General features: G+C 33.5%; 1 non-coding gene across 1 annotated transcript; it reads left to right on the forward strand.

The window, feature by feature from the left end:
* Positions 1 to 259: 259 nt before the first annotated feature.
* Positions 260 to 367, forward strand: LOC148563551 (small nucleolar RNA R71). The gene has a single exon (XR_015885028.1). It is a non-coding gene; the product is annotated as a small nucleolar RNA R71 (small nucleolar RNA).
* Positions 368 to 12,360: the final 11,993 nt, after the last annotated feature.

The raw sequence follows: 12,360 nt of genomic DNA on the forward strand, positions 1-12,360 counted from the left end.
TCTGCTTAAGTAAGTTGGTCATTTCACATATACTCTGTGTCAGAGCAGTAGTTTTCTTGCTAGAGGAGACCTCTGCAACAGCTTTAGGGTTGCGCCTCTGTCTGTGATTCCTAGTGGACTCAGCTAAGTCGCTGATCAGTTGCCATGCTTCATCTGCGGTTTTGTACTTTTTCAGAGAACCATTACTGGCACCTTCCAGTGTGGTCTTATCCTGGGGGTTCATGCCTTGGGTGAAGTAGCTGATCAATACTAGTCTATCAATCATGTGATGGGAACATGCGTCCAGGAGATTGTTGAAGCGCTCCCAATATTCATAGAGAGTCTCTGATTCACCTTGAACAATGCAAGAGATCTCTTTTCTCAGTCTATCTGTGACTTCAGCTGGGAAGTATTTTTCCAAAAATTCTCTTCTAAGCGTGTCCCAGTTGGTAACAGTCGCTTGAGGTTGGGAGTAGTACCATTCCCTTGCCTTTCCCTCAAGAGAAAACAGGAAAGCGATTAACAGAACAGAAGTTTCATCTGCACCATGACACCTAACAGTAGAACATGCTGTCTAGAAATTCCTAAGGTGCTTGATAGGCTCTTGAGCAGGTAAGCCATAAAACTTAGGCATCAAGTTGATCAGTGCGGTTTTTAGTTCAAAATCTGCAGCTGCAGTCGGATGATGCACTTGATACAGCTGCAGTGTAAAATCTGGGACTCCTGCCTCCTGGAGAGTAATCCTCCTAGGTGCTGCCATGTTTCCTGCACGTAAATCAACTGGATCAGTAGTAAATGAGCTTGTCTCACTTTCAGATGGCGGTTCAGATTCGCCCTCAGATGAGACTGGTGAATTGATAATAACCATTTCACCATCCTCGGAGGCTAACCGACATCGAGTTCGTCTAATATGTGAAAGAGTTCTTTCAATTTCATGATCAAATGGGACTAAACTCGGATCAGGCAATGAACGCGTCATTCAATGAGAAAGACATGTAATTCATAGTAACAGAAATAAAAATAAAATATGCAAATAAAATAAAATATATACACTAATTAATAATTTAGCACACTATTGCAACTCTCCGGCAACGGCGCCAAAAATTGGTGCGTGGCAGAAGTTAACCAATTAAGAGATTTTAATTAAGAGAACAGCATTGCACGTATAGCTCTTAACCGGCTAAGATCTGTCTCACTAATTTAAAAAGAGTTGTCACAAATTTAGAAATAAAGATACCGGAAGTATGAGTCCCAGGTCGTCTCCCAACGAGTTGCAGAAAAGAGTGCTAATTTATTAATCAGAAAATTCCCAGAAAGTTGAGTTTGATAATGAGTAATTAAAATAGTTGTGAATTAAGGCAATAAAAATAAACTAAGAATAATTATTGATACTCTGAATAAAAGGCCTTTACTGGGGGAATGATTAAATGGAACTTCTATCCTTGTTGGGATCTTCTCAAATGTGGTGTAAAAAGGTTGTTGTTCTCACTCGATTTTTCCTTACTAAATAAGGAAAGGTATGGTGATTGAACTAACTCTTACCCTCAGGTCCTAGCCCTCTCCCTTTGGGAGGTCTAGTGTTAGTAAGTATGAAGTTAGCTAACAACGTCTAGTTTAACCAAGCACTTGAGCATTCCAACTCAAGTATCACCTCTTAATCAACCCCATGTCAAGTAGAAATTCTACTCCATTGACATGAAAGTAATAATCATAAAAATATGAGAAGACATAATTAATTAAAATAAAATAGAAAATTAAAATTAATTAAAATAAAAATAACTCTATATATTAATAAATTCAAAACGCAACATAATTATCTGAACAGAGTTAATGAGTAATTAATTAAAAATAAGGGAGTAAAGAAACAAATTAAAGTAATGTATTCAACGGAGGTAATGGCTCTTCAACATCCACAATCCAAAAACAAAAGCATAAACTATCAATGTAACACTAATCTAGATTCAGATCTAAAACTAAGAGTAATCCTAATGTGATGAATCTGAATGTCTGTGGATGCCTCCTTGAGTTTCTGCATGTTTCCTAGGTTTAGTCTGTGTTTCTGGGCCAAAAACTGGGTCAAAATGCGGCCCGAAATTGCCCCAGCGAATTCTATTTTTTCTGCAGATCGCGCAGGTCACGCGTTCGCGTCATTCAGTGTTTTTCCTTGCCACGCGTTCGCGTGGTTCACACGTTCGCGTCATTCGTGCAGACTCCAATCCACGCGTTTACGTCAGGCACGCGTCCGCGTCGTTGCGAATTCTCCATTTCGCGCGTCCGCGTGGGCCATGTGCTCGCGTCATTGCTCGCTGGTCATCTCCTTAGTTTCTTGTGTTCCTTCTATTTATGCAAGTCTCCTCTCCACTTTCCAAGTCATTCGTGCCCTATGAAGCCTGAAACACTTAACACATGGATCACGACATCGAATGGGATAAAGGAGAATTAAAATACATAATTAAAAGTCTCTGGGAAGCAAGTTTTCAATCATGGAGTGATTTTGGGAAGGAATTGTAAATACATGCTTATCATATGAATAAGTGGGTAAAAAATTAATAAAACCACACAATTAAACACAATATAAATCATAAAATACTGGTTTATCAGAACTCAATTCATTTATAATGTACTAATTTTGTCTGTCATCGTAAAATTTTATAATCAAGTTCAATTGTACGAGGTTAATAATAAAGAAAAAAAATTCACACTATCTAACAACAATATCAAAATTAAATCTTTACAAAAAAAAGTGACAAATTTAACTTATTAACATGTATAAATAATTATAATAACGAAGAAATAATAATCAAAATATATTTATGTATGTTCATCATAAAGTGAGCTATAATTTACATATGCGTTCCAAGTTTTAAAAAAATGATTTTTATAAATATTATAATAATTAATCCTACCTAATAATTTTTATATATTAAAATTTTTTAATAATTAAATATTGTTAATAGTCTTTTAGAGTAATTTTTCTAAATCAAATTTTACAGAATTTTTAAATTCAGTGATAAAAATAGACAAAAATTTTAACTTTAGTCATTAGACAAATAAAAATCTACCTATACTAATTAAATAGTTATACTTTAAATATGTATTGATGTTATTAAGGTATAATGTAGAGGATGTTAATTAATAAGTAAAAATCATAATTCTAAAAACCAAAAGCGAACCTATTACTGTTTAGGGCTATTAATAAACTTTTATATTTTTTTTTAATTTTTTATATATATTAATTAAAAAAAAAACAAATCTATGGAATGGTTATTTTTTTATTTATTTCATTTTTTTAAATATATTTTTTCTTTAATTTTCTATCATACTCAAGAGACAAATATATCTTTAGAGCATTGATAAAATTATCTCTCTAGATTGGTATCTATCCTAGACTAACGAAGAGCTAGTCGCATTCTACAACCACACCGATCTTTTTAGAGTGTGGATCTTATCCAATCCGGTGACAGTGCGGATCGGATAATATATGCCGTTGTCTTCGTTAGTGCTTATGTTAGAGAACGTAAATTCCATATTTAATTTGCTTGCAAAGAGAGAAAAAATTATTGTAGTTGAGTATGCAGAGTGTATATCTTTTTGAAAGAACTTTCATGTAATTGCTCTCAGCAAGAGAGACTGCATAGACTAGAACTCTTTTGTTTTTTTCTTTTTTACTTTGGCTTTATTTTATGTCACAAAAAAAAATTTGATTTCCTTTTAGTACCATATTAAATTTACATTAATATATAAGTTCAAATGATAGTTCAAAATCTGTCCCCAACATCATAACTTATCAAACTATTAGGTAGTGTTTGGTGGAGAGACAGATACGGAAAGACTGAGACTGAGAGACAGAGACTAAGAGACAGGGATTGAAATAAATCTCAGTATTCTGTTTGGTGCAAAATGAGAGACAGGAATTGAAACAAGAATGAAACTCTAATTTAATTTGCACAAAGGATAAAATTGGAATTAATTAATTGAAATGAAAGTATTTTAGGTATAAAATGTTATTAAAGTTCCAGTCTCCATCTCTAAAAATTTCAGTCTCCTGTGTCCCTACTTTTTGGAGGTACTGAAATACTGAAATTTTAGAGACAGAGACAGAAATTTTAGTATCAGTCTCTGAACTAACAAACACGATACTGAGTCTCAGTCTCTCAGTCTCTGTCTCAGTACCTCAAAACAAACGCTACCTTAACGAACTAAATTCGAGTTAGCTAATGCTTTGTCTTAACTCAGTTACAAATCTATAAATGAATTAAATCCATGATATCACTATATTAATTGAACAATAATTTATCATAATTTTATTTTAATACTTGATTAAACTTGTATTAAATTGTTAGTATTTTATTTTAGACTTGCTCCTAATTAAAAGTATTATCTAATTTTTTTAACAAAACAGTATTATATCATAATTAGCCTAAATAATAATATTAAAAAATAAATAATTAAAGAAATTAATTTTTTTCTACTACTTATTACTAATTATACCTTCTCTAAATTATACAAATTATACTATAATGGTACAAATTATTTATTTTTAAATTAGAGAATCGAATTATTATATTATTAATTAATAATTTATTTTCTATTTTTAAAAGCATTATGCAATTGTTTTATGATTAAAAAATTTTCACCAAAAACATCTCCATAAAAAAATTAACAATTTAGCATACAACTTTATATGTATATGTGAGTATATATAAGTATATTACTTTCTTAATTTGGTTCATTATCAACATGCTTAAATGAATTGTAACTTTTACTTTCGTTTAACCGTGGGCAACTGAATAATTTTAATATAGGGTAAAGTATATTTTTTGTCCCTGAAGTTTGATAAAAGTTTCAAAAATATCCCTAAGTTTTACTTTGTTTCAATTTTGTTCCAAAAGTTTTCGATTTGCATCAAATATATCCTTGACAGCTAATTTTTCAAAAAATTTAAGATCAATTCAACAACAATATCATAAGAACAACTCTCAACACAAGCAAATCAAACATAATTTTCATATATTATTGTTAGATTAGTCTTAAATTTTTTAAAAATTTAGCAGTTTAGGGTATATTTGATGCAAATAGAAAATTTTTGGGACAAAATTGAAACAAAATAAAACTTAGGGATATTTTTAAAACTTTTGCCAAATTTTAGGGACAAAAAATAAACTTTACCCTTTAATATATTAAAACTATCACAACTAAATTATATTATTTGTACATGATTATAATATTTAAACAGAAAGGTAGAATAATAAAAAATATATTATTTCAAAAACCGAAATACTAACAATTTTTTTCATGATTATCTTAAAGTAATTTTACGATTTTAGCTAATTAGCAACGTTACCCTACCATGTGGTGTTGAATACATTTATATATTAATGTACAGAATGGCTATGAATTGTGCATTAACTACCAAGAACTTACGTATAACTGATAGAAAAACTATAATTTTCACTTCCTTTAAGTTACTTACAATTGCATTTAACATAACGAATTGAGCCTATTATAGGCCAATGGATGAAAATGTTGTTGCAATCAAATTTTAAAAAAAACATTGACCATATAAACTAATATAGCAGAATTTCATTTGATGAACTTTCTTTTTTCCTTTTTGTACAAAAGGAGAAATACCAGATTAGAGAAATATATGCAAGAAGTTTAAAGTGTCTCATCTTTAGCTTGCACACGGCACACCTCAAGTCGAGTAAGTTTAAGTAAAATGTTGATCAGAATATCAATTCAACCAGAAAATTTCATGCCGAAGAACGATAATGTTATCAAGATGATCCGATCATGCTGACTGTTGAGGCTCATTTTTAAACCTGATCAAACTTCATTTTTTCCATCAGAACCTGATCAAATAAAAAAAAATATTATCCATCATAACTTTTAAACCACTATGAAGATTATAAGAATAAAAAAGAGGCAATATAGTCAATGCAATTAGCCAATTGCCACTCAATCATTTATAATATATTCAATCATTATACTTTAGGATCACTTGCTGTAAACTGTTTTTTTTCAACCTCAATTATATCCATAATTCAAATCTATCTAGAAATTCAGTTGCTAACCGATCTCAAATGTTTTAGCCAATAAATTATATATATTTAGCTAATATTTTTAGCAACCAAAGACATTAACAAACAGTAAATTATCGAAAAAAAAAAGAACAACCATGCAAATTTTCTGTTCTGCTCTAAGCATAACTAAGCATGATATTAAATAGTAAATCATAAAAAAAAGGAGAAATAATAATTTCTAAAAAGATCTTCCTTTTAACATTTATTTTCATGTACTAAGTGATTATTCAGTAAGACAACAACAAATTTAAGGTTTAATCACTAACAAATTCAGCTCAAGATAATTTTTAGCAACAAAAACATTTAGCTAAGTAATTATTTGAGTAAGATAGCAACAAATTCAAGGTTCACTGATAATAATCAGTAAAACATTAATCTTAGTGACGATTTTAAGCAACAAAAAAACTAGCTCAACAAATTATTCAAAGTTCAGTAGTGATAATTAGTAACAAATTCATGTCACTGATGATTTTCAGCAAAAAAAAAAAAAAAAAAACACTAGTTCAATGATATTTTCAGCAATAAATTTTAGCAGCATATTAAAATCAAAATACAGTAATTTAAATTTCCGCTACCTTTGAATTTTAAATTTAACTTTAGTCAGTTTATTTAAACATACTCCCTAATTTTAGTATCGGCTACTACTCTATAATTCAATCATAGCTTAGACTTCTAATCTATCTAGTCCAGGTTATAATTTAAAGCAAACTAATCACAATTTAAACTAAGTAAAACATATAGGTTTATCATTTGAAATCTGGTTAATAATTAGCTAATTAATTAATTAGCATTTTGGCATTTAAACAATTTTCTGGTGTGAAGAAATTATGAAATGAGAATAATAAAAACTCTTTGAATACATCTCTTTTAAAAATAAATTGCCAATCAAATATGTTAAATTTTTTCATTCCTTTCCTTGTTGTTAACACCTTAACACCCCCTCAAAGAGATGCATTGCGGCAGTAGTACTTGATAGTATTAAGAGAATAATGTGTTGGCTTTTAAGTGTGTGAGTACACTTGTACTTATAATGCAAGAAACATAGGACAAAAAAAATAAAAATTAAGTAACATCACCAAATTGGAGATCAGATTCTGGTTGCGTGAAGAAAACTGACGTCGGGGAGGAAGCTAACAGCGAGATTCAAAGCAAGAAGATGACAAGGATGACCAGTCTCGGGACCGGCTATTTCTGCCGCTGGCGACAACGAGCTCGGAGCAAAGAGATGAGAGAGTTCGAGCGCTTCAGTGAAAATGGGAGAGGAAAGAGATGCTAAGTGCAAACTGTTGGGGCAACTGTGGAGAGCTCTCGATCACCGGAAAGATTTTGGGGAAGAATCAAGTGAGATAACATAAGATGAGAAGACACCACATCCAACTCAAAACCTTAAGGTGTCAAGTTAATGGGTCTCTCATCTTATAAACTCTTCACTCTTCCTTGCTTTCTTTGATGTGGGACTAACTTCAACACTCCTCACACTTGCAACACTAACAATCTCCCCCACAAGTATGAGCCTCCACATCAAGCATCAACTCCCCTTCTTTTTAGCTCCTCCGCCACGAGTATTCGTCCATCACACCGCCGCAAAACACTGCGGGACACGCCACCCGGACCACCTTTGCCAGGAAGACTTTTGATGCTTCACCTTAAATACTTCTTAAAACCACCAGACCGATTAACCATCGGCTCTGATACCACTTGTTGGGCCCAACCGTGGGGAGCTCTCGACAATCAGAGAGACTTCGGGGAGAAATCAAGCGAGAGAACATAAGATGAGACGACACCACATCCAACTCAAAACCTTACCAATATGAAAGAGCCTAGCAGCGGAAACGACACAAATGTCCAACACAAGAACAATATGGAAGCACTCACAACACAATATGGCAACAACTATAACAAGCAAATATAGCAAGTAAAGCAATAATAAGAACACACCGAGATTTTAACGTGAAAAATCCCCTCAATGTGAGAGGTAAAAACCACGGGTCATCCAGACCAATGAAATAGCTCCACTATAATCAAATAAGGTACAAGAGATTCTCAAACAAAGTACAAAAACGTGCATATAACCAGCCAAAATATCAAATCACCAAAGCTTATAAATGAGAAGCAAGATGAAATATACCCAAAAAATAGAGCTGCTGTCGAAGCCAATTTCTCCCTCTGAAGACCTCCAATTAAAATCTTCACCGTTCATAATAAAGAACAAGATGTGAAGAATCTATAGTCCAAATTCCATGTCGATCCAATGGGGAAAGAATGAGAAATTGCCGTTCAAAGATTGTTGCTCTGTGTAAAAATGGAAAACCTAATTTCTCTCTTGCGAAGTCAATTTCTCCTACTGCAAACCTCCAATGAATATCTCCACCGACCAGAATAAAGAAAAAGATGAGAGAAACACGTAGTTCAAATTTCAAGCCGATCCAACGGTGATCTGAGAAGAAACTATCATTTGAGATTTACTGCTTTGGACAAAAACGGAAATTCTGTTTTCTTCCTTCTCTTTCTCTCTTTGGTGGCTACTCTCTTTCTCTCAATTGACTCCAAAAATCTGATTAGGGTTATGGCATAATGGATGCAAAGAAACACCCTCAAAATATTGGGCTTGGTCCTCACAAAGGAGAGAAAAAAACCTAACAAATCTCCCCCTTCTTGACTAGGTGGAGGCTCTCGCCATTCCGGCGATCAAACAACATGTTTCAAACTTTTTTCTTGACAATGCTTTTGTCATCATATCAACACCATTGTCATCAGTGTGAACTTTCTCAAGTTCCAACAACTTGGAATCTAACATATCCCGTATCCAGTGATACCTAACATCAATATGTTTAGATCTTACATGAAAAGTAGAATTCTTGGCAAGATAAATAGCACTTTGGCTATCACACAACAACACATAACAGTCTTGCTTGAAACCAAGTTCTGTAAGAAACTTTTTCATCCACAACAACTCTTTACATGCTTCAGTTGCTGCAATAAACTCTGCCTCTGTGGTAGAAAGTGCAACACACTTTTGTAGCCTTGACTGCCATGAAATAGCTCCTCCTGCAAACTTGACCAAATAACCTGAAGTAGACTTTCGAGAATCAATATCTCCTGTCATGTCTGCATCAGTAAAGCCAACTAGCAAAGGTTTCTCACCACCAAAACTCAAACTCAAATTAGTTGTACCTTTGAGATATCTCATAATCCATTTAACAGCATTCCAATGTTCTTTACCTGGATTAGAGAGAAAACGACTCACAGTACTAACCGCATGAGCAATGTCTGGTCTAGTGCATCAAGCTTCCAACAGCTGAGGCATAAGAAATTTCATCCATTACTTGAATACTCCTTAAAACCAAATCGATTAAATCATCGGCTCTAATACCACTTGTTGGAGTCAACTGTGGAGAGCTCTCAACCACTGGGGAGATTTCGGGGGGGAATCAAGTGAGATAACATAAGATGAGAAGACACCACATCCAACTCAAAACCTTAAGGTGTCAAGTTAATGGGTCTCTCATCTTATAAACTTCTCACTCTTCCTTGCTTTCTTTGATGTGGGACTAACTTCAACACTCCTCACACTTGCAACACTAACACAAACCCCGCAAAATTGATGAATAATTAGCTAATAAATTAAATATTATTTAAAAAAATTAGAAAAGTAAATTTTTATAATATAAAAAAGTAAAAATAATTAAAATACAAATTTCAACACTAATTTTAAAGATTAGTTAGACCAAGCCCGTATTGGGGCCAAAACCTAACATATAAATAGCAAACTCAGCCACTCCTCCATCAAACAAAAGGGAATCATGCCAAGAAGAGAGATTGAGGTGAGAACCCTAATCCTCCATTTCAATTCAGTCTTCAAATCCTTATAATTTCTAATCCGGAGTTCCAATTGATGAGCCGTTTGCGGCCACACGTTTGTCTCAGAGTTCTCTTCAATTCTATTTGAACAAAGTGGTAAGAAACTTTGTTATTCATGCCCAGTTCTCCCTTCTACTGAATTCATGATTCTTGGTTATGGGTATTAAAGGTTTTGATGTTTTTGATGATTTAGGTTTGATCTAGTGGCGGGTAATTATTGGGTTTTACCCCCAATCATCAATGGGTAAGGTAAGAAAACTCTAAACCCTTGTGGTTTGCCCGATTTTGTGAATCATAGTGTTAATTATGGTGATTTGTATGGATTAGATTTAATTTAAGTTGAATTAGAGATTGAATCGGTGAATTAGAGCGTTTGGAATCAAGTTTTGGTGGCCGAGACTTGTTGATTTTGGTTTGGAGGTCAAAAAGCTTGCAAAGAGATGTTTTGAGGTATTCCGGGTTTAGGGAGAAATCTGCCAAGGTATGATTTTGGTTTGTCGTAGTTAATATATAATGTCGCATAAAAACTTAGGCTAATTGACCATAGGATAAGCTTGGATTGAATTAGGTTGTTGATGTGATTAGTGAATAAATGTGTATATATGTGCAATTGATTTGAGATTTGATATGTGTATATATATATATTTTTGTAGGATTATGAGGATGTGATGATATATTAATGAATTTATATGTTGATAGAATTGTGGATAAAAAGGAGGTATTTGAGTATGATTATTGTTGATTTTGGTTGAGAAATTGTTGAGTATACATATATAGAATTGAATGAATTGGGTGGTGGTATATTGTGAAATGAATGGAATTGAAGGTGTTGAATGAAGTTTTGGGGATGTTTTTGGATTGTAAACCATTGATCTTGGATTGAGGATTTTTGAAAAACTAGAGATTTGGTAAACTTTAGTAAAAACTTATTTTTGACCAACTTTGGCGGGTTATAACTTGGCTTTTGGACTCTCAAATTTTATAAAACTTGTTTTGAATGAAAATTGGTTTGAAGTTTACAACGTAAGAATAACGGATAAAAAAAATTTCTAACAAAAATGTTATGCGCGTTTAAAGTTGGGTGTGCAAAAATTAATTTCTGCAAACTTATCAGCTTTTCTGAAAAACTTGAAGCATGCGTACGCAGACACATGCATGCGTACGCTAGAATATTCTTTGTTTCATACACTCGCGTACGCATGCGGTGGATGCGTACATGAGTTTGTCAAATTTTACAATCATGCGTACACATGAAGTATACATACGCATGAAAGGCCAAGTTTTGATAGTGCACATACGCGGCGGTGTTCATGCATACGTGAGCCACCCCCTTTGTTTGGAGAATCCGCGTACGTGGGAGGTGCTCGCATACGCGAGATTGGCTAGATTTACATCCATGCATACGCATGGGGTGACATGCATACACATGACCACTCTCTTTTAGAAAAGTGGCATTTTTTGAGTTTTAAACATACTCTCTAACTTTTCAAACCTCTTTAACACCTGTTTAGAGTCGGTCGTTTGCGAATTTTAAAGCTTTGGAATAAGGATGAACATGTTGAGTAAGTTAAGTAGATATTCACAAGGAATCTTGAAGATGATAATTAAGTTAATGGGATATTGGTAATGCTGAATGAGACATAGGTTGATGAGAGGTGTGATGAGAATGACTATGACCTTATGAGATGATGGTGAATGAGTTTGATTAAGATATGATGAGAATGATATATGATAATGAGAAGTAAGGATGATTAATAATGAACATGTCTATGAACTCTCTTTGGTTGCAAAATGGTGACAGGGCACATATTCCTTCTAATGGTGATAGGGCACATATTATCTCTAATGGTGACAGTGCACTCTCCCTCTAACGGTCAGCCGATGTTCTGAGATAATTGAGCACAACAGAGAGACAATGTCTGGGGTAGCTACCAGACATGTCGGGTTGGCTATATAACCGACAGATGATATCATCAGCCATAAGATAGGCATATATCATATGCAGTTGTTTGTTTTGCTTGAGTGTGCATTACTTTGGTTTGCCTAATTAATTAGTCATGCTTATCTGTTATTTGTCCTACTTGCTGTAATTGCATTCTATCTGTGTTTTATTTGCCTGTCTTGTATGTCTTTATAACTGAGAGATCCCTCATGCTGGCGGAGGTGATGTTGAGAGTAGTTCCACCGGTTATTATGAGGTTTGGATTGACAGGAGGTGAAGAGTTAGATTAGAACTAAAACCCACAAATAGATTCCCGAATTTCTGGTTTAGTACACTTCTTTAAGTTTAAATCTGAGTGTCAAAGTTCTAGGATCACTTCTGACTTTTTCGGGACGTTATATATTAATTATGTGGGCATCATTACCATGCTGAGAATCTCCGGTTCTCATTCCATACATATTTCTTCTATTTTTTTAGATACAGGTCGAGATGCAT

Source organism: Arachis ipaensis, chromosome B5, assembly GCF_059453495.1.
Source record: "Arachis ipaensis isolate K30076 ecotype BB chromosome B5, ASM5945349v1, whole genome shotgun sequence".
Lineage (NCBI taxonomy): Eukaryota > Viridiplantae > Streptophyta > Magnoliopsida > Fabales > Fabaceae > Arachis > Arachis ipaensis.